General features: G+C 41.3%; 1 pseudogene; it reads right to left on the bottom strand.

The window, feature by feature from the left end:
- Positions 1-10,565: 10,565 nt before the first annotated feature.
- Positions 10,566-12,529, bottom strand: LOC140895294 (uncharacterized; annotated as a pseudogene).
- Between the last annotated feature and the right edge of the window lie 9,432 nt (positions 12,530-21,961).

The raw sequence follows: 21,961 nt of genomic DNA, 5'->3' as shown, positions 1-21,961 counted from the left end.
AGAGATTCAGTTTAATTGAAATTCCTAATGAATTATCTCTGTTTTGCTACCTCTCTATTATAGCTAACTCAGACAAGAACTTGTAAATAACGTGTTAATAGCAAAGCAATTGAATTTTCAATTTATTTTAATAAAACTAATGTTAAAATTATATAATTCCTTAAGCTGGGTAAGAGTGTCTGCACATCTGGGTATAGTGGTTAAATTATCCAAAAGCACAAACGTTGGTTTGAAAGTCATAAAATGAAAATAGTACAGAATCTGCAGTTTCCCAAATTAAGGTTAATAAATTCAGTGACACAGTTGAAGTATTAGCATCCAATTATTCGGGTACATCGCTCATGAAAAGTGTCCCTCAGTAACTGAGAATTTAGGATAGGTTGTCCCTTAGAAAATACAATCCATTAGGGAAGTATTCCAGTTATTTTCCTGACCTTGCTTCTCATCAGCACTCCAGCTCATCTCTCCTGGTATTGCTCAGCTTGACAAAGCAGTGGCTGGGATGATTTAGTTGGGGATTGGTCCTGCTTTGAGCAGGGGGTTGGACTAGATGACTTCCTGAGGTCCCTTCCCACCCTGATATTCTATGATTCTATGTTCAGTGATGTGTTCTAGATAGATGTCCCTCAAGCACCTGATGGCATCCTACACCATGATTTGCCACATCAGCCAAGCGTAGCACTAACCAGTTCCACGTTCTCGCAACACTCACTCGGGGGCTTCGACGATCAGTGCATGACTTTGAACCTCGTAACCCCTAGCTCTCAAGGAATCAGCCAGAAGGGCATATTTCTCCAGCTTTTGAGATCAGGTGTTGCGGAAGGCCAGTGTCCTGTTTTCAAAGGGAACTGTGACGTCCACCTTGACTATTAGATGAAATTACTTTAACTTTTAAATCAGGAGAGAATTTTTATGAACTACAGTGTTTTAAGGCAAATAATGATACCACAGTTTGTGCTGACATCCTCCAACAGACCGACAAGCAGACTTGCTTTATCAGTACTAATATGACTACACCATTTTAACCTCATATATTTTTTTCCCTAAACCTTTCAGAAAGGTATTTTTTTGAAATTCAGTTCTTATGTAAGAGTGCCCTCTTGTGGTTCCTTTGTCTTAGTCTCAAGGTAATTTGGCTTGCGTAAGGTTCTATCAGACAAACTTTTGCTCGTATTTACCTAGGATTGCCAATTTTGGTTGGATGTATTCCTGGAGCTTTCACCACATGCCATAATCCTTAAAGATTAATCTTTAATTCCTGGAGACTCCAGGGCAATCCTGGAGGGTTGGAAACCATAGGGTTAACACAATGGGCTTTTAATATGTTTTAGAGGGGTAGCCGTGTTAGTCTATATCAGCAAAAACAACGAGGAGTCCTTGTGGCACCTTAGAGACTAACACATTTATTTGGGCAAAAGCTTATGCCCAAATAAATGTGTTTGTCTCTAAGATGCCACAAGGACTCCTCATTGTTTTTGCTAACATATTTTAGTGGATTTTACAGTAAATACTTAATTTAAAGAAACAACAACTCTTGTTTAAATATTCAGTCAATCCCTTAGAGTAATAAGCTGAAATTCTGGCCCCTTTTTGAAGTCAATGGCAGTTTTGTCATTGACATAAATAGGGCCAGGATTTCTCCCTTCAGCTCCATCTAGTGAAAACAGGGCAAAGAATGTGGCAGTACAACTGAAAATTGGTTGGAGGCTAAATTTAGTCAAAAGCTCATAAAATAGTATGTTACTGAAAAATGGGGCTAGCTGATAGAAAGATAAGGCCCATATGCCCAAACATTTAGGAGGCAAGTCTAACTTGGGCTGCATTTATTTCTGCAGCATTATTCAGTATGATGCACTTAAGAACTGATTTTTCAGTCGAACTTCACACTTACACAAATGCATACAATTGTGGGCTCATTAATCTGAGAGTTAAACTTACACACACACCCTGCTGTATGGGTGCCTGTCTAAAAATGGTTGAGTGTAAATTTGGTACAGATTTCAATGTATGCAAATCTTCTTTTTCCTCTGAAAAGGATCACTTTTTTTCCTTTCTCTCCTTAAAATTCAGTGAATTTAGTACTTTTGAAAAGTTCAGGTTTGGCAGTCATCACTGAACTCTCCCAATTTATGTGTAAAACAGATATAACGCCATGAACTATGGCAATGACGGCTTCCTTATGCTGATCCCCCAGTATGCCATAACGTTGGGGGAGAAAGCTCTGAGGTGTGTTTGTTTTGTTTTTTTTTTTTTTTTTGCTCTGGGATGATGCCATGCCCAAATGCTAATTTGAAACCAGGGCGGATTGAGTTAAATCAGTGATTTAAATCCTGATTTAGCAAGAAACTTTGATTTAAATGTTTGTTTTAAATCTTTTTTTGTCATTTGTAACTTTTAATTATTGTCCTAAAGAAAAGTTGATTCTCATTGGTTAGTAACCACTAAAACATGTGATTTGCAACTAAATATAGCCGTTACACAAATTTGGTACTTATTTTTGCTACCAGGAAGGTAAACTATGTCTATGCACATTTAATAAATTATATAGCTTAACATACATATATTCAGATTAGTATTTACATTTTTATGATAGAAAATGATGTATTGCATTCTCACTTAGTAGGTTTTTTTTACATTGAATTGGGTCAACCACTATTTAGATTTGATTTTGGCGTTCAATTAGAAATCTGCAAAAACAGCATTTTAATGTTTTATTAGTTAAGTAAACTACCTTAAATATGCTGGATATGCAAGAAAAGTTGATCAAAATATGTTATGGTTTTAAAACCATAACCAATTTGTTAAACAAAGATAGTGAATTGGGCTGGTAGCTTCTGGTCAGCAAGTCCTTCCAGATTTTAGCACTTATAGTTCTCATTCTCACACCTAGTCTTTATTCTAGAGTGGAGAAGGAAAAGAAGCTTTCCTCCTCTTTCAACTGCCAATTGGTTTCTTAACTTTGAATGAACAGCTGAATAAACTGAAATGAAGAAAAGATTCTCTCTGAATCTGCAGAACAGGCTACTGCTATCAAAAGCTGGTTTAGCACTTCAACAGTCTGGTTTTAGGTACTTAGCCAGCGATTTTCACCAATTCAGTGGTTTGACTTTCTTCAAAACTTTGGCAGCAAACATGTATTGCTAATATTTTTTATTGAATTTAAATGATTGTAATAGATTACAACTTATGATCAGGACTACATTTCAAATTTAATTTTAAATAGATTTAGTTTAAAACACAAATGTATTAAACTTTTTTTATTTTAATCAATTAAATCATTGATTTTTATCCGCCCTGCTTGAAACTGGATTTAAAACTAATCTGCAGGATGGGTGGTGCCTAACAGTTACAGCAAAAGATTTTTGTTTATCTGTATTCTGACACACTGGACTTGTGACCTAAAACGGGAGGAAATGGAGATATTGTTTGAGTTCTGAGGGATAGAAATGACTTTGGAGCTAGCCTGAAGGAATGCTCTATAGACAGTATACATGGCTGTCTTCTGTCTCAGCACAAACTTGCCTCAGACTAATAGTGTTAACTATCTTTTTATTTTTACGATTTCCCTATTTTTTTTCAATAGTCTTGCTTCCCCTTTCCCCACCCCCACCCCCATTCAGGAAAGATGGAGTGGGCAGTAGTGGAGTCAGCATGGCAACCTCCATTAAAGGTACCATTACTTGCTTTAGTATTACTGACAAGTCAGGAGGACAGGCACTGGATCAATGTATTAACTGATAAATCACAAGGTGGGGTGGAAGTGTCTCCTTTAGGCCACTAAATCAGATAAGGGAAAAGGATGAGGAGCTCTTCAAACATTGATCTATAATGTGTGTCATGTGGGATTTCAATCTGGAGAACATATTCCAGAGGTCTAATGCTGCTGTTGGTAAAATGTCCTTGGAGTTTCTTAAATGTATCAAGAGCTTTCTAACATAAGTGTCAAAAGCACCTTAGGGTAATTCTGTATTCAACATCATTCTTACAGATAAAGATGAATGGAACACTGAGATAAAAATTTATGCTTGACTACATGCAATTGATCACAACTTAATTTCATTTGCTTTATACAAGTAGACTATATCACCAAACATTAATAAACATATACTTTCTGCTTTCTTAAGATCAACTTGCCCAAACTGAGAACAACTAGGAGCAAAACTGGCTAGAAAGAAAATATTGTGGAAAGAAATATTTAAACATAAAAATTTGAATGCTAACTGAGAATCTTTTATGAATGCTTTGTTAGATACCCAAGAAAACAAAATTCCACAGGCATGAAAGATGTCTTCTTAAGTGTAAAAAAACATCCTGGGACTTACAGGTGCCTACATGTGAGAGATTTCTAATAAAAAACCACAATAAAAAATTTAAGAACAAATGGAAAAATGAGGATGCTTTTAGCATTGAGTAACAGTCAGTAGTTAGGAAATGCAGACAACCGATAAGGGAAGCTAAAGATATCAATGAAAATTCTATGGCTGGTAGAGTTAAGGACAATATGAAGAAATTCTTTATATCATGAATAAACAAAATCCTAGTAATGGTTGAGGTCCGATATTAGACGAAAATGGTAAAATTATCAATTATGATGCAGAAAAGGTAGAAGTATTCAACAAATATTTCTGACCCATACTTAGAAGCAAGATGATGTATTTATATCTTAATGTGATAATGAAATACCTTCTATCACATCAGTAACTAGAGAAGATGTTGAACAGCAATTAATTGCTGTAAATTAAGTTAAATGTTTTTAAATCTGAAAGACTGGGAACTTACACCCAAGAATATTTAAAAGAATTGGGTTGAGGAGTTTTTTTGAATCATTAATGATTTTTTTTAACAAAATCCTGCAATATGGGGAAAGTTCCAGAGGGCTAGAAAAAGCTAATGTTGTACCAGAATATAAAAAGGGGAAACAGGATGACTTGAGAAACTATAAGCCAGTTAACATTGCTCCAGAGCAAAATTATGGAAAGATTTGGAGTGGGACACAATCATTAATGACTCAGAATCAGTAATGAATCGGAAGATGACAGCAGAACTAATACCAGTCAACATGGTTTAATAGCAAATAGGTCTTGACAAATTAAATATTGGGGTTTTTTTTGAGTTCACAGGGTTGATAAAGGTAACTGTGTTGATACAATGTAGTGGGACTTTTATAAGGCATCTGACTTAGTTCCACATGATATTTTATTTAAAAATTAGCATTTTACAAAAACGGTGTAGCCCATATTAAATGAGTTAAAAATTGGTTAACTGGTAAAGCAAAATATATAATTGTGAATGGAGAATAATTTTAGTTTCTAGGATATGTTCTTATCCCAATGCTAGTCAATATACTTGACAATGTAGAAAATATAGAATTATTGGTAATAAAATTTTCAGATGACTCAAATTGGTGGAATGATAAATAATGAGCAGGACAGGTCAGTTACACAGACCGATATGGATTGCTTGGTGAGGTAGGCTCATTTGAAGAACATGCATTTTAACACAGCCAAATGCATGATGATACATCTAGGAATAAAGAATGTAGGTCAAACTTATAAGGGATTGTATTCAGGAAAGCAGTGACTCCAAAAAGGATTTAAGGTCATAGTAAATAATCAGTTGAACATGAACTCTCAGTGCAATGCCGTAGGTAAGGGTGGCAAATGCAGCCTTTGGATATCTAAGCAAAGGAACATTGTGGGAGTACAGGTGGAATTACCTATGTATCTGTGACCATTAATGGAATACTGCATCCAGTTCTGGTCTCTACATTTAAAAAAGAAAGTTGACAAATTGGAAAATGTTCAGATGAGCTACAAGAATAAGGAAAATATGCCTTATAGGATATGTCTACACTTTGAGTTGGGGGGGTCCTGATTTCCAGTTTGAGGAGACACACTCACGCTGGCTCTCATCAAGCTAAAAACAGAATTTCGCTGCATTGGCATGAGCAGCAGGATGGGCTAGCTGCCCCCAGTACATGCCTAGGGTTTCGCACAGATGTGCTAGCCCTCTGCATTTGTGGCTACATTTGATTTTTTTTATTTATTATTTTTTTAGAGCGAATATGTCTCCTCAAGGTGGGAATCACACTCGCAGCTTCAGGTGGAAATATATTCGTAGTGAAAGACTAAAGAAGCAGTCTATTTAGTTTATCCAAGAGAAGGTTAGAAGTGACTTGACCCTGATCTACAGGTTACCTGAGGAAGAGATTTCTGATAGTAGATGGCTCTTTATTCTAACAGAAAAAGGCATACAGTAGAGCCTTAGTTATGAACAGCTCGGGAATGAAGGTTCTTCATAACTTTTAAGTGTTTGTAACTCTGAACAAAATGTTATAGTTCTTTCAAAAGTTTACAATTGAACATTGACTTAATGCAGCTTTGAAACTTTACTATGCAGAAGAAAAATACTGTTTCCCTTTTGTTAGTAGTTTACATTTAATACTGTACTGTATTTGCTTTATTTGTTTATTTGGTCTCTGCTGCTGCCTGACTGCATACTTCCAGTTCCAAATTAGGTGTGTGATTGACTGGTCAGGTCATAACTCTGGAGGTGTTCGTTACTCTGAGGTTCTACTGTAGTTAGATCCAATGGTTACCTTTTAAAAATATATTTTTCTTCCACTTTATCTGTTGCATTATTCATAATTAAGGGGCAAAAGGAATCATTTGATGTAGAAAAGTGGTCTTCAAATAGAGCAGATGTTAAAGGATCCTTTGTTCTAGATTTTTAGCTTGATTTTTATCCATGACTATCCATTTTTTTTAAACTGCCTCACATAAAGAGACAAGCTGTAGAAATCATGCTCTAAGTTATATAATCACTGCATTGTCTCTAAAACCATGTTTCTGTAACATAGGCTGTTGTGTCAGACAACATGCTTGCTGCATGGAAGTCCCACTGGAATGAAAGACACACCTGTCTTCAGCAGAGGCTGAGCAAAGAACAAGAGACCAGCATTCCCAGGCTGCAGAGCTGCTCAATGTCCTATCCTGATCCTGTCCCTCTGTACAGCCCAACAGCCCACTGACACCTTGCAGATCACTGAGACCACTTGGAAGCTACGGTCCTTGAAACGGAGTAACCCAGTGTGTAGACACAACGTGTCTTCCAGGCTCCCAGGTTTTCTAATGAATTAATGAAGTATTTTCTGCTTTTACCTTGTAGCGGGTTTTGCTGGAGGGAGGAAAAACTTGAATTGGCTCATTTCTCATACTGCTTCTTACTTTTTTCTTGGATTTGTTTGTTGGATATTTCATGGGGGGTGGGGGGTTCTTGTTCATTGTCTGGCAGATGATGGCACCAAAACTTGAAAGCTCTGAATGCTTCAGGGAACTTCTGCCATGTCCTAAGCCAGTGCCTTCCTCTTCAGCTGCAATTCATGATGCTGATGGAAAGGAGAATGATGTGTGCACTTTTTGTGGTTACTTAACAATGTTGTTCACTTTCCTACCAGCACAAGTAAAAACATCTCACAGGTCCGTGAAACGAGCACCCGAATCATCTGGCTCTTTTAAATGTATAGAAAAGTTAGCTTTTGGCTTTCACTTTTGGGATAGTTAGCCCAGCCAACCCTAGGCCTGCGTCCCTCAGAAAGACATGAATCCTGGGTGTGCTTCATCTGCTCTGATAAGGTTGGAGATGTCCTCTAGGGTGCATTTGGCCCAGGCAGTTAGGTTGCCTATCAGTGTGACATGGCACTATGACTGAGGCAACCAACAGAATGACAAAACCAAACTCTCCCACCAACATACAGAAAGATTGGACCTTATTGATAATATTTCAGTAACAAAGGAATTTGTCCAAAAATATGATTCATGGCATGTTACATTTGGAAATATGTAGCTAGAATTTCAGAGTATTAACTTAGTACTAATCACTTGCTGAATTTTTTGCATAGTTTTTGCTTTTAGTACTGTATCTATTAATTATTGAAAACTACTGAACCTGATGTAACTTATGCTTTTTTTGTAAATCAACTTTGCGCTGTCCTTGTGAGTCTTTATAGTGCAATGTTAGTAATTGCCACTCCAAAACCTCTCACTTTTAGGCCTTGTCTACACTACGAAATTAGGTCAAATTTATAGAAGTCGGTTTTTTAGAAAGCGTTTTTATACAGTTGATTGTGTGTATCCCCACACAAATGCTCGAAGCGCATGTAGTCAGCAGAGTGTGTCCACAGTACAGAGGCAACCGTTGACTTCTGGAGCATTGCACTGTGGGTAGCTATCCCACAGTTCCTGCAGTCTCCACCGCCCATTTGAATTCTGGGTAGAAATCCCAGTGCCTGATGGGGCTAAAACATTGTCGCGGGTGGTTCTGCGTACATATAGTCAGGCCCCCCTTTCCTCCCTCCCTCCGTGAAATCAAGGGAAGACAATCGTTTTGTGCCTTTTTTCTTGAGTTACCTGTGCAGACGCCATACCACAGCAAGCATGGAGCCCGCTCAGCTGTCACCGTATGTCTCCTGGGTGCTGGCAGATGTGGTACTGCATTGCCTACACAGCAACAGTTTATTGCCTTTTGGCAGCAGACAGTGCAGTATGACTGGTAGCCATCGTCGACATAGTCCAGGGTGCTCTTTTAACCGACCTCGATGAGGTCAGGGTCGCCTGGGCAAACATGGGAGTGACTCAGCCAGGTCATTCCCTTTTAAGCTTCGTTTCATGGTGATTCAGTCCTAATGGCAGTGCGCTGTCTTTTAATGTGCAGCCAGCAGAAGACTATGGCCAGCAGTCATACTGCACCGTCTTCTGCCGAGCACCCAGGAGATGACGATGGCTAGTGGTCGTACTGCACAGTCTGCTGCCAGCAAGATGTATTAAGATAGATGAAGTGGATCAAAACAAGAAATGGACCAGATTTGTTTTGTATTCATTTTCTCCTCCCTCCCTCCGTGCAATCAACGGCCTGCTCAACCCAATTTTGAGTTCTATCCTTGAGGGGGCCATTCTGTTTCTCGCAAAGCCACCCCCTTTGTTGATTTTAATTCCCTGTAAGCCAATCCTGTAAGCCATGTTGTCAGTCGCCCCTCCCTCCGCCAGAGCAATGGCAAACAATCGTTTCATGCCCTTTTCCCTGGATTGCCCGAGCCGGAGCAGATGCCGTAGCACAGCAAGCATGGAGCCCGTTCAGCTCACCACAGCAGTTATGACCATTGTAAACACCTCGCCCATTATCGTGCAGTGTCTGCAGAACCAGCACCTGAAAAACCAGACGCGAAGGCGACGGCAGCGCGGTGATGAGGACATGAACATACTTTTCTCTAAAACCGCATTCCCCCGCAATTTGGAGATCATGGTGTTAATGGGGCAGGCTCATGCTGTGGAACGCCGATTCTGGGCCCGGGAAACAAGCACAGAGTGGTGGGACTGCATAGTGTTGCAGGTCTGGGATGATTCCCAGTGGCTCCGAAACTTTCGCATGTGTAAGGGCACTTTCATGGAACTTTGTGACTTGCTTTCCCCTGCCCTGAAGCGCAAGAATACCAAGAGGAGAGCAGCTCTCACAGTTCACAAGCGAGTGGCAATAGCCCTGTGGAAGCTTGCAATGCCAGACAGCTATCGGTCAGTTGGGAATCAATTTGGAGTGGGCAAATCTACTGTGGGGGTTGCTGTGATGCAAGTAGCCAACGCAATCACTGAGCTGCTGCTATCAAGGGTAGTGAGCCTGGGAAATGTGCAGGTCATAGTGGATGGCTTTGCTGCAATGGGATTCCTTAACTGTGGTGGGGCCATAGACAGAACGCATATCCCTATCTTGGGACCGGACCATCAGGGCAGCCAGTACATAAACCACAAGGGGTACTTTTCAATGGTGCTGCAAGGGACGTTTCACCAACATCAATGTGGGATGGCTGGGAAAGGTTCATGACGCTCACGTCTTCAGGAACTCTGGTCTGTTTAAACAGCTGCAGGAAGGGATTTACTTCCCAGACCAGAAAATAACTGTTTGGGGATGTTGAAATGCCTATAGTTATCTTTGGGGACCCAGCCTACCCCTTAATGCCCTGGCTCATGAAGCCGTACACAGGCACCCTGGACAGTAGTCAGGAGCTGTTCAACTATAGGCTGAGCAAGTGCAGAATAGTGGTAGAATGTGCATTTGGACGTTTAAAGGGTCACTGGCATAGTTTACTGACTCGCTCAGACCTCAGCAAAACCAATAATCCCATTGTTATTGCTGCTTGTTGTGTGCTCCACAATCTCTGTGAGAGTAAGGGGGAGACGTTTATGGCGGGGTGGGAGGTTCATGCAAATCGCCTGGCTGCTGAATATGCACAGCCAGACACCAGGGCAGTTGGAAGAGCACAGCAGGAAGCGGTGCACATCAGAGAAGCTTTGAAAACCAGTTTCATGACTGGCCAGGATACTGTGTGACAGTTCTGTTTGTTTCTCCTTGATGAAAACCCACCCCCTTGGTTGACTCTAATTCCCTGTAAGTCTCCCGCCTTCAATCACAGCTTGCTTGCAAAGGAAATAAAGTCACTATCATTTAAAAAAACATGTATTCTTTATTAATTGATTAATAAAAATAGGGAGATAACTCACAAGGTAGCCCGGGTGGGGTGTTGGAGGAGGATAGGAGGGAAGGAAAAGGCCACTTTAAAACTTGTTGAATGCCAGCCTTCTGTTGCTTGGGCTGTCCACTGGGGTGGAGTGGAGTGGTTGGGTGCCTGGAGCCTTCCACCCCGCATTCTTGGGCGTCTGGGTGAGGAGGCTATGGAACTTGGGGAGGAGGGAGGGCAGTTAAGCAGGGGCTGCAGCCACAGTCTGTGATCCTGCTGCCATTCATCAACCTCCACCAGACGCCAGAGCATGTCTGTTTGATCCTGCAGTAGCCCCAGCATTTCCTCATGCCGCCTCTGATCTTCCTGCTGCCACCTCTCCTCACGTTCATTGGCCACCGTCCTGTACTCTGCTATTGTGTCCCTCCACACAGCCCTGTCAGTGCTGAACGACTGCATGAGCTCAGAGAACATTTCATCACGCGTGCATTTTTTTCGCCGCCTAATCTGAGATAGCCTCTAGGACAGAGGAGGAAGGCTTGAAACATTTGCAGCTGCTGGAGGAAAAAAAACATTTTACAGAACAATGGCTATACTCTTTCACGGTGAACAACACTATTCACATTACATAGCACATGTGATTTTGGTACAAGGTTGCATTTTGCATCTTATATTGAGTGCCTGAGGCTTTCGTGTTGGATATCACACACGCAGGGCCGGGCAACAGAGTGGCTTGCAGGCAGCCATGGTAAGCCATAGTCTTTCGGCTTCTGCAACCTTCATAACAGCAGCCTCCTCCTCTCCCACACCAAGCAAGCCCGTTGAGTTGGCCATTTACTGCTGCAGTTTTCCTGTTAACATGCAGCAGTAGAAACCAAACTAAGCCCCTCTCCCCCATCCAATTCTCTGGGATGATCGCTTTTCCCCTCCCCCCACTGCCTGGCTGGTATAAGGGAAGATCCCTGCTAGCCAAATGCAAACAGCTCAGCGCCAATGGCCCCCCCCTCCCACCGCGTGGCTAACTGCGGGGAGGATTTCTTTTCAGCCACCGGCAAACAGCCCAGTAGGAATGGCCACCTCTGAATGTCCCCTTAATCAAATTCCCCTATTTCAACCAGGTTACCATGAATGATATCACTCTTCTGAGGACAACACAGAGAGATAAAGAATGGATGTTGCTTGAATGCCAGCAAACACCAGGACCATATGCTGCCAGGCTTTCTCATGCAATGATACCAGATTACTTGCTACTAGCTTGACGTGGTAAAGTGTCTTACCATGGAGGACGGAATAAGGCTGCTCTCCCCCAGAAACCTTCTGCAAAGGCTTTTAGAGTACCTCCAGGAGAGCTTCATGGAGATGTCCCTGGAGGATTTCCGCTCCATCCCCAGACATGTTAACAGACTTTTCCAGTAGCAGTACTGGCCACGAATGCATCCCAAGTCCTCAGAGCTACTTAATCATTTAAATGCTTGCTTTTATAACATGTATTATATTTAAAAAGGTACACTCATGAGAGGTCCCTTCTTTGGGTTGGGAGGGTATTTCAGTCAGGGTGATAAAAAGACCCTGGCTGTCGGGGAGAACGGTGTGCTGTGTGCTCTCCCCAAGCTCGTCATCGTCCTCCTCATCTTCCCCATCTCCAAAATTCTCCGCCATGGCTGAGAGTATCCCATCATCAGAGTCCATAGACAGGGGTAGGGTAATGGTGGCAGCCCCTCCTAGAATTGCATGCAGCTCAGCGTAGAAGCGGCATGTCTGGGGCTCTGTCCCGGAGTGTCTGTTTGATTCTTTGGTTTTCTGGTACGCTTGTCTGAGCTCCTTAAGTTTCACACGGCACTGTGTTGTGTCCCTGATGTAGCCGCTGTCCCTCATGGCCTCTGAGATTTTTTGAAACGTTTTGGCATTTCGTCTTTTGGAACGTAGTTCTGATAGCACGGATTCCTCTCCCCATACAGCAATCAGATCCAGTACCTCCTGTTCAGTCCATGCTGGAGCTCTCTTTTGATTCTGGGACTGCATGGTCACCTGTGCTGATGAGCTCGCCTGGCCAAACAGGAAATGAGATTCAAAAGTTACCGGGGCTTTTCCTGTACACCTGGCCAGTGCATCCGAGTTCAGAGTGCTGTCCAGAGGGTCACAATGGTGCACTGTGGGATAACTCCCAGAGGCCAATACTTTTGAATTGCGTCCACACTAACCCTAATTCGAAATGGCGATGTCGATTTCAGCACTAATCCCCTTGTTGGGGAGGAGTACAGAAATCGGTTTTAAGAGCCCTTTATATCGAAGAAATGGCTTTGTTGTGTGGACAGGTGCAGGTTAATTTGGATTTAACACTGCTAAATCCGACAAACTCGTAGTGTAGACCAGGCCTTAGAGATATTCCTTGTGGTGCACCTGTACAATGGGGGCAGGGGATGCATTATCACTATAGTAAATAGTCAAATCAATATGCACCCTTCAGGTACACCTGCAGGGAAAATGGTAGGTCTCCTATAGCCTTCATATCACAACTCCACAAACCTTCTTTATAGGCTATACAATGCTTGATTGTACGTATTTGGGGTTTTATAATTTAGTGCTTCTGCTATTTAGTGAAACTGAGATTATGGATATGTCTTCACTCAGATACTTGCTTTAACTCATTTTGAGTTAACCTTGCTCAAGTGAGAACAGTCACACTGCGAAATAACATTTGAGCTGCGAAGTGTGTTTGTGTTGGCAACTGAGAATTTGAGGTAACTTGACCTTTACCATAGATCCCCTGTCAGGCCAGCCAACTCAGACTAGAAGCATCACTACACTCGAGTTAACAGTTTGTGTATGTGGATGGGACTCGAGTTATGGGCAAAGCATGAATTAACTTCTGTAATAAAAACACGCCCTATATGTTTTCTCAGCTCCACATATCCTAGTCTGATATGAGGTATGTTAAAAATTGGATAGTGTTTTAGAATATAGAACTTCTTCATATTTTTATGCAGCATTTTATACCGATCTTTAAAATTGGTGGCCATTTTGCTGTGCCTCACCTCCCCAGGTTTTAATCTGTAGTTTTGTCCAAACTCACATGCGTAAGGACTCGTATGGGCATAGGCAATAAAGGTCAAGTCCTTGTGCAGTAGAGAAACACTGTGTTTTACCGTTTTTCTCTTCTAAAGTGAGATCCATTTTGGTTTTTTTAGTCAATTTGGTCAGACATCCATGCATTACCGTTGTCTGCAATGTTGTAAACTAACATAAAGGATTTAAATCCCTGCAAACCCTTGTTTAATTTAGTTTTCATGAAACTGTATTATATTTGTAAGCGTTTTTTAAAACAGTGCATTTTGGGACTAACTTACTACACTTGATGGTGCCCCTTTTTAAAAGGCCACTATTAACTCAAATTTACTAGTTTTAGAATCCTTGTCTCTTCAGCAGTCTTTCTGTCTTTAAAAAAAGTTTTGCTTCAAAGTGTTCCTTTTCAGCAGGCAAACATACCAAAACAATGTTCTGAAGGTTGTTGTGAACTCCAGTCTGAGTGTGCATGTAGGTTATGGCCCATGTGAAGGCTCCAGGCCTGGCCTGTTGTCACCTGGATGGCTTCCCCTACAGGACAAGAGGAAGCACTCCCAGCTAAACCAAGGAAGAGAAGGAGAACTTCAGAGCTGAAGAAACCCCTAAATCCTGTTTTTTCTTCACCTCCCCAAATCCTCAGTGTGAGGAAATTTGGGCAGACTGGTGAAGAGAGAAAACAGTATACCTTTTAAAGGAAGGTGACAACTGCTGATGGTGGGGGTGGGGAGAAGATCAGTGTGGAATAAATAATTTAAAAAGCTGAAGGAAAAACAGCAGTGCCAGAACTAAACTCCCTGAGACACTGCATATCAGAGGTGTTGGAGAAGATGCCTACATTGGCTTTTTGGGACCTGTTGGACAGAAATTAACATAGCCATCTTAATATGTGTCTATCATTTCCTGACAGAACACATAGGCAGTTCAACAATATCTCCTGATAGACAGTATCAAAGGTGGCTGAAGGATCAAGTAGGATCATTATGTCACCTCTATGAAGAGGCCATCCATTAGTAAAAGTGCTTTCACCCACGGGCACCCCCACATCCTGAGCTCCCATTGGCTGTGGTTCCCAGCCAATGGGAGTGTGGAGCCAGTGCTCAGGGTAGGGGCAGTGCACGGAGCCCCATGGCCCCCCTGCTTAAGAACTGGACCTGCTGGCCACTTCCGGGGTGCAGTGTGGTGCTAGGACAGGTAGGGAGGGACTAGCCTGCCTTAGCCCTGCAGCACCGCCGCCTGGACTTTTAATGGCCTGGTTGGCGATGCTGATTGGAGTTGCCAGGGTCCCTTTTCGACCGGGCATTCCGGTCGAAAATCGGACACCTGGCAACCCTACTTCTCAAACGTGCACATCCAGCCCAAGACATCTGTGCTTCAGCAGTAAGGTTTCATGTATCTGACAGACATTACACCATAAAGGAAAATTCATCACTTTCAAAGTTAATCTTTTGGCTTTGTACTAATGAGGGTGTAAATAGTGCAATCATTTTGTGTGACTTCAGATGCCAACATAATTACAAGTATTAAAACTATATCAAGCTATACCAGGTTTGAACACTGAGTGGCACTAAGATAGTACCTTTTGAAATTTACACTGTTCCTCTTTTACATTTCTTTATATTGAAGCAAGAGATTAATTTTTATGCTGGCTGACTCAAAACTCATCTCTCTTAGCTTGTTCATTAACGATTAAATAATCCGATTTCTTGTATTCATTACTAATGGTTATCAAACTGGCATGATCTCAAAAGGTAACATATGGAATATGACTAAGCCCCTGTCTTCACACAAGCTAGAACTGAAATAACGAAATAGCTTGTAATTCAACCCTTTAGTTATTTCAGTGCAAGTCTCTGTGTGGACACTTATTTCAGATTAAGAATGTCCTATTTAAATGTAATTTGTTGGAAAAACCAATTTAAATAAAACTGAAATAGGACACTTTTAATTTGAAATAAATGTCAAAAAAAAAAAAGACTTTCATTGAAATAACTAAAGGTGTGAATTTTGTTTGTTTTGGTTCCATCTTGTGTGCAGACAGCCCTTAAACTTTATAGAGCAAATGACATTTCTGCATTAATATATATTTATATAATATATATGTGTATATATATTAAGTTAATAGCAGCAGTAAGTGTGCAATTTGTTACACTAATTCTATTGAATACTTCCTATACAAAGATAAAGGTGTTTAAAAATATTTATATTTGTGTGTGTGATAAAAGACACAGATATATAAAAAAGCAAGCCATTGCACAGAATTATTTTCTACTATGTAGAAATAGTTTGTAGGGCTGACTAATAGTAACTACCCAACTATGAAAACGAACTTCCATCCAGTCTACTATGATGGCAAACAAAGTTAAGATATAATAACTTTTTCTATAGTAGAGAAAAGTCAGTGCATCATATGATGCTCAATACTTTTTAAAGAACTATCATCATTACCCAAATATCTAATCACCATTATCTTAAACATTATAAATATGATGATCTGTCTCATTTAACCGGAAAACTTATTACTGTTTTGCCCAATGTGAATTTGTTGATCTCATTCGTTGTCATTGCTTCGTTGACCCATTACCACAATTCTTTTCCCAAAACAATTTTAAACCACATTTATCCAATTAGAAAAGAGAGTGCACGGCTTTGAAAATCTCAGAGGATCCTCCACTAAAATTAACCAGCAACTGTGCTACCGCATGTGCCAAATACTAGATCTAGGTAGATAGTTTCCTGATCTTCTGAATGCTGCTAAAGTCTAGAGACTTATTTACAAGTAAAAGTATACTTTCTAGCAACTGAAGTATGTTATTGTATTATGCCCTAAAACAAACATAATTCACAATCATGGCATTGGGTTCTGAGATACCACAGAGCTGAACACAAAAACACTTGCTAAGCAAGCATATATGCTATCAGTACTGTCAATCTGAAGAGTTCAAAGATTTCTGAACTGAAAAAAATCATGAGACTGGTTTATGAGTCCTGATGTTTTAAAAAAATTATGCTTTTGGTCTCTTCTGATAAACATATAGATTTAATTTGTAGGAGTACTCCCAAGTTGTGTGATTTTTTTTTCCAGGTTGAAAATTCAACCTTAAATGCATACTGAAAACTGCATTCCTCCAGTTTAGTTTAGACAGGAGACAGGTCTGGAGCAGGGAGATAGATCTGTGAATCATCCACACAGAGACAGCAGTTAAATTTGTGTTTGTAGGTGAGATTAGCCAGAGATAAGGTGTAGAAGGAAAAGAGATGGGGCATCTGAGGGGCAGTCTCACTTCCACTTGCAAGAAAGGCTGCTGTATCGTCTTCATGATTACAAATGATGAAAGGTAATGGCCATTTTTTATAAAGGTAGGAATTGTAAGGCTTTCTCTTGATGCGAAATATCGCAATCTGGCCTTTTAGGGCTAAGAGAAGCTTCTCAATAGCACTCTTGTTTATGTAGTCGAGGGTAGCCAAATTATGGCAACAGAATTCTACAGTTAAAGAAATTCAGAATTCTATACCTAAAGAGAATTCTACACCTACAGAGGTATACTCTGTAGGGACTACTGGTCTCAGCATACAATGCGGGTTTTTTAAATCCATGGGAAGATGGTTGTGATCAAGAAGCCAGTTTCTGCAGAGTGCAATTCCTTATGTTAAATGAAGAAAGCTGAAATACACCATATTTTGTACAATTTGCATGTGGTCCTAGAGCTCTAGTCAAACAACTGGTAAAACACAGAGTGCCAAGACATGATATTAATAATGAAAACTATAATAACAATACACACTACTAAGCAAAAAGAAGGAGACTACATCTGAAGAAAGTGAAGGTATACTTTAAGCTGTTAGGTCCTATTATTTAAATCATTCTTTAGGTGTGGAAGGCTGTACACACCACTTTGAAATCTGCTTTAGATAGTAGCTCCCAGTTATAAGGAAGTATTTTCAATATTTCCCTTCCCTCCCTCCCCTCCAAAAGAATGACTGGTGCTGCCTCTATTTTTACTATTTTATTTTCCAATCCCTTCCCACCCACCACATTTTTAAAAATAACCCCTTGCTTTTGTGTGTGTTTGCATTTTGGGATGCTAATATTTTTATTTACATTTTTTATTCTGTTGTACATCACTCCAGATGCTTTGGCAGTAAGCCTGTATAAAATATATATGTAAACAAAATATTTGTATGTATTCAGTAGATGTTTATCTGTTCTTGTTCAACTTACTAGATGATGTATGTCAGTAATGTGTAACTGCCAAAAATTTACTGGAGGATAAGGCAGCATGGGTGGTTTTCCTGGACTCATACACTGCTCTTATTGGATTTTTTACAATAATACTTCTAAGAGTTGGTGGAGCTAATATCAAAGTGAAATAGTCATGGTCAGACATGTTAATATATTGCGCAGTAATCTCCTTTATAGTGCCAGGACAAGCCGTCAAGTAATTTCAAGGTACATATATGCAGGAGTGGAAAAAATTTTCTCAGAATTATAGGAGCAGTACATCCCAAACATGCGTTATTTCCACATAAGCAACTGCAAACTATGTGGGGGTTCAGCCCCCGGAACTCAGTGTGAGCCACTTTCCTATGGGTTTTCTTGTGGACATTGACCTAAAACCTTCTCATCAGGATATTTCAGAGAACAGAAGGGTAGAACATGTAAGTAAATGTAGTAAAGGTCTCTATCAATGTATACAATGAGGAGCATATAGCCTCAGGCCTGGATTAAGACAGAGGCACTATAGGCCTCTGCCCAGGCACCCAACTGCTGTAGTCATGTGATTACATTAGAATATCAGCTTCTATTTTTTAAAAAAAGTAAGTTTCTAGTCATCACCTTTGCAAAGAAAAGCCTAAAAACCTGAGTAACCAAAGCAGTGATATCTGCCTGAGTCTGTAGAAAGCCTGAAACAAAAGCTCTGAGATGCCCAATTTAGCTCTATGTTTACTCTAAGACCCAGTGCTCAGGGATGCAGAGGGTGACACAAACCGTTCCCTGGCAGAGGACTCCGTGTGTAAGGTAGGAGGAAAAGAGTGCAATGGGCCTAGTCCATTAACCCAAGCTGCTTCAAGCCATCTGCTGGGGTAGCACTACAGAGTCCCTCTACAGCCACCCTGGAGGGAGAATTGGTCCCCATTCCACTGCTTCTCTGTTGAGGGGTGTGGCCCCCATAGGCCCAATTTTATGATGTACCTTGGGACCTCAGATTGCCTTAATCTGGCTCTATATAGCCAATAGAAAGTAGAGATGGAAAAGACCTATTAGGTAACTTCATCAATCCCTCCACCAATGCAGGATTGTTTTCTACAGTATATTCTTGATAAGATCTAAATTACTCTCATGATGTGCTTTAGCCAATACTCTAAATAGACTGTTCCAAAGTCTAAGAAGCCTCCCTATTGGGAACATTTTCCCGATATTCAAACAATATTTATCCTTACACACTTTCATCTTGTTTATATTCTCTTCCACTAAACAAACGGAGGGTTTTTTGTTTGTTTGTTTTGTTTAAGTGCTTGCGGGCCACACTGCATTTTTTTAAAGGAAAAATTGGCGAGAGGAAAACTGTGAGGTATTCCTTACAGAATGTCCCCTAGGCTCATCCATTGTGGGCAGGGAAGGCTATTTGCTGCAGTGGAATTAGCAGTTAGTTCTGCAGATCCTGGAGCATCCATCAGAGGCACAAAGCCAACACCACCAGTTCTGCAGCTCCCTCACAGAACCTCTGTAAGTAGGGTTCTGCAGTGGAGAAACTAAAGGCTCCATGCTAGTGCAGCTGCAGTATTACCCGAGGGGGTGTGTGTGTGTGACCATTGTTCTGCCCAGTGTGCACTGGCATGTCCATTTATATATCTTATCAAAATATATTTTTATACTGAATTGTAAATCTCTCTATATATCATGTGTTATCTACCTGCTTTCTCCTGATCTATCCTGGCTCATTGATCTTTATCTCATTGGTCTATCAGGGAGACTGACTGCATAACATGAAAATGATTATACATGAAGTACAGCCAAATGTACAAAGTAAAACTAAAAGAAGAAATGATCTTTTCCTATTACCTTGCTAGTGTAGTAACTTTAGGTGTTATTTGTAGTAATAGTGTGTAAAATCTTTTCAGATGAAAGTGGCTTCTAACAAATTGTTTTCTTTTAATTTATCTGCTTCTTCAGAAAAAAAATTACAACTTTGTTCCTGATTTATAATACTTGGAAGTTTCCCAGTTGCACAGCAGAAAGTATATGCTACATTAGTGTGAAACCGCAGCAGATAATGTCTATGGGACTTAATGTGTTTATACTACACTGTAGTCCTGTAACTGTAAACTTAGTTGAAATTTTGTTCTGCACATGCAAAAAACTGAATTTTACAATGCTTACGTTTTTAAATAATGCTATTAAATTGAGCTGGAGACGAGTTCACAGTGATGCCTTTATTCTGTAAAGCACTTAGGCTGATGAGTAATTTTAACTCAGGGGACCACTCACATGCTCACTGTTAGGCACATTCCTAAATACTCTGCTGGATTAGGGCCTGAATTACTAGCTACTTGAGGTTTCAGCTTGGAAAGTTAAACCATTTTAGAGTTTGATGGGCATGAAAAGTGTGCAAAGGAAGTTGCTCCCAAGAATGGCACTTTTTACCCCTTGCTGGGGTAAAGACTGTATAAAAAATATTTCACCTTCTAACTCAAAAACAGCTAAACTGAAGAGACCAACCTAGAAAAATAAATAGAATACATATTTTTATACTTTTAAAAACTGGATGTGAAAACAAGAATATGGGTATTAAGAAATGAAAATGTTAACACATGTAAGTGGGGCTAATAACAGGTGTGTGTGTGGGGGGAAGACGTACAGAGTTGGGATAGGAGAAAAGAATCGTTTGGTTTTATTAAGTCACTTTTGGCAAGTCACTTGCTGGGGACAGGTGCATAATTTTCTCTAGCAATAACACAGATTCTTTAGTTGTACAGTACTCCCCTCTTGCTTAATGTTGTTTCGATCTTACATCCCTGCTCCATTACAGAACATGCTTGTCTGAAGTTGTGTAATGCTCCCCTATAATGTTTGGCCACCTGCTTTGTCCATGGCTGGCAGCCTCCCACCACCCTGCAGATCAGTGGCTTCCCCCTGCTCCCCCCACCTCCTGCCCGTGGCAATCAGCTGTCTTGCGGCCTTCAGGAGGCTGGGGGAAGGAGCGAGGACGCAGCGCGCAGCCTCCCTCCCCCGCCTCCTACTGGGGACAATCAGCAGGTTTGTGGCATTCAGGAGGCTGGGGGGACGAGCGAGGATGCAGTGTAAAGCCTCCCCCTTCCCTCCTGAACCCCGCAAACCAGCTAATTGCCACAGGCAGGGGGAGGGGGGAGCAGGGAGAAGGCACTGATCCGCAGGAGGTGCTGGGGGGGGGCACGTACGGCAGCTGATGGGGGGCTGGCAGCCTGTTTAATACCTGTATTAAATTGCTTGTTTAAAATTATTTAAAATGTATATAATGCCTTTTATCTGGCCAAAAAAAACAAAACCCCTAGAACCTAACCCCCCCCCCATTTACATTAATTCTTATGGGGAAATTGGATTCGCTTCACATCATTTTGCTTAAAGTCACATTTTTCAGGAACATAACTACAACGTTAAGTGAGGTACCGTATAAACCACGAAACCAGCTCGATACTTGTAACATTGAGTACATCTGCTATCTTTTTAAATCCCGTTTTGTCCTCTGATTAGATTTTTCGCTAGGTTTTAGATGGAGCCGATTTCTCTCTGGCTGCCCTCTATACCCTTGAACACTGTCTCCACCTCCTGCTTGACCTCTAGTGTCTTTAACGCCTCCTTCCCTGTCACTAGGCTTCCCTTACACCATCCCCTCCCTCCCCAGCATTCTAGGGAGACAAAGCCAGAACTCTACCGTCTTTGCTTGTCCATTTCTAGTCCTACCTCTCCCCCGCACCCCCAAAAGTCCTAGCAACTCCCTCCTCCTCACAGAGATCAGCTGCAAACAGAGCAGCAGCCGCCACCATCACCTCCAAGGCGGTTGGTCTGCTCAAGAGTGGAACCCGCCCGGCCGGGCTTTGCTGCATGAGTAGCCAACGCCCAGCAAAGGGCGGCTCCCGAATCGCAGCTCCTCCTGCGGCAAGTGCACCCTCTCAGGGCCAGACATCCCCATCCCCCAGCGGTGTGAGGGGTGGGGCACTAGCGGCTTTTTTTGCCCTCACTCTCTTTGGCCCCCTGAATTCCCTGGCGTGGCACCCACATTTCTCCCCCGCCCGGTGCAGCCTGAGCTCCCTGTTCTCTCCGGTGCAGCCTGCACCGTCCTCGCCCTCAGCTCCAGGCAGATGCGCCTTTCGCCAGCTCCCCAGACCCGTTCTGGCCTTTCCACGCCATATGCA

Source organism: Lepidochelys kempii, chromosome 11, assembly GCF_965140265.1.
Source record: "Lepidochelys kempii isolate rLepKem1 chromosome 11, rLepKem1.hap2, whole genome shotgun sequence".
Taxonomy (NCBI): domain Eukaryota; kingdom Metazoa; phylum Chordata; order Testudines; family Cheloniidae; genus Lepidochelys; species Lepidochelys kempii.
This window is presented reverse-complemented; position numbering and strand designations above follow the sequence as displayed.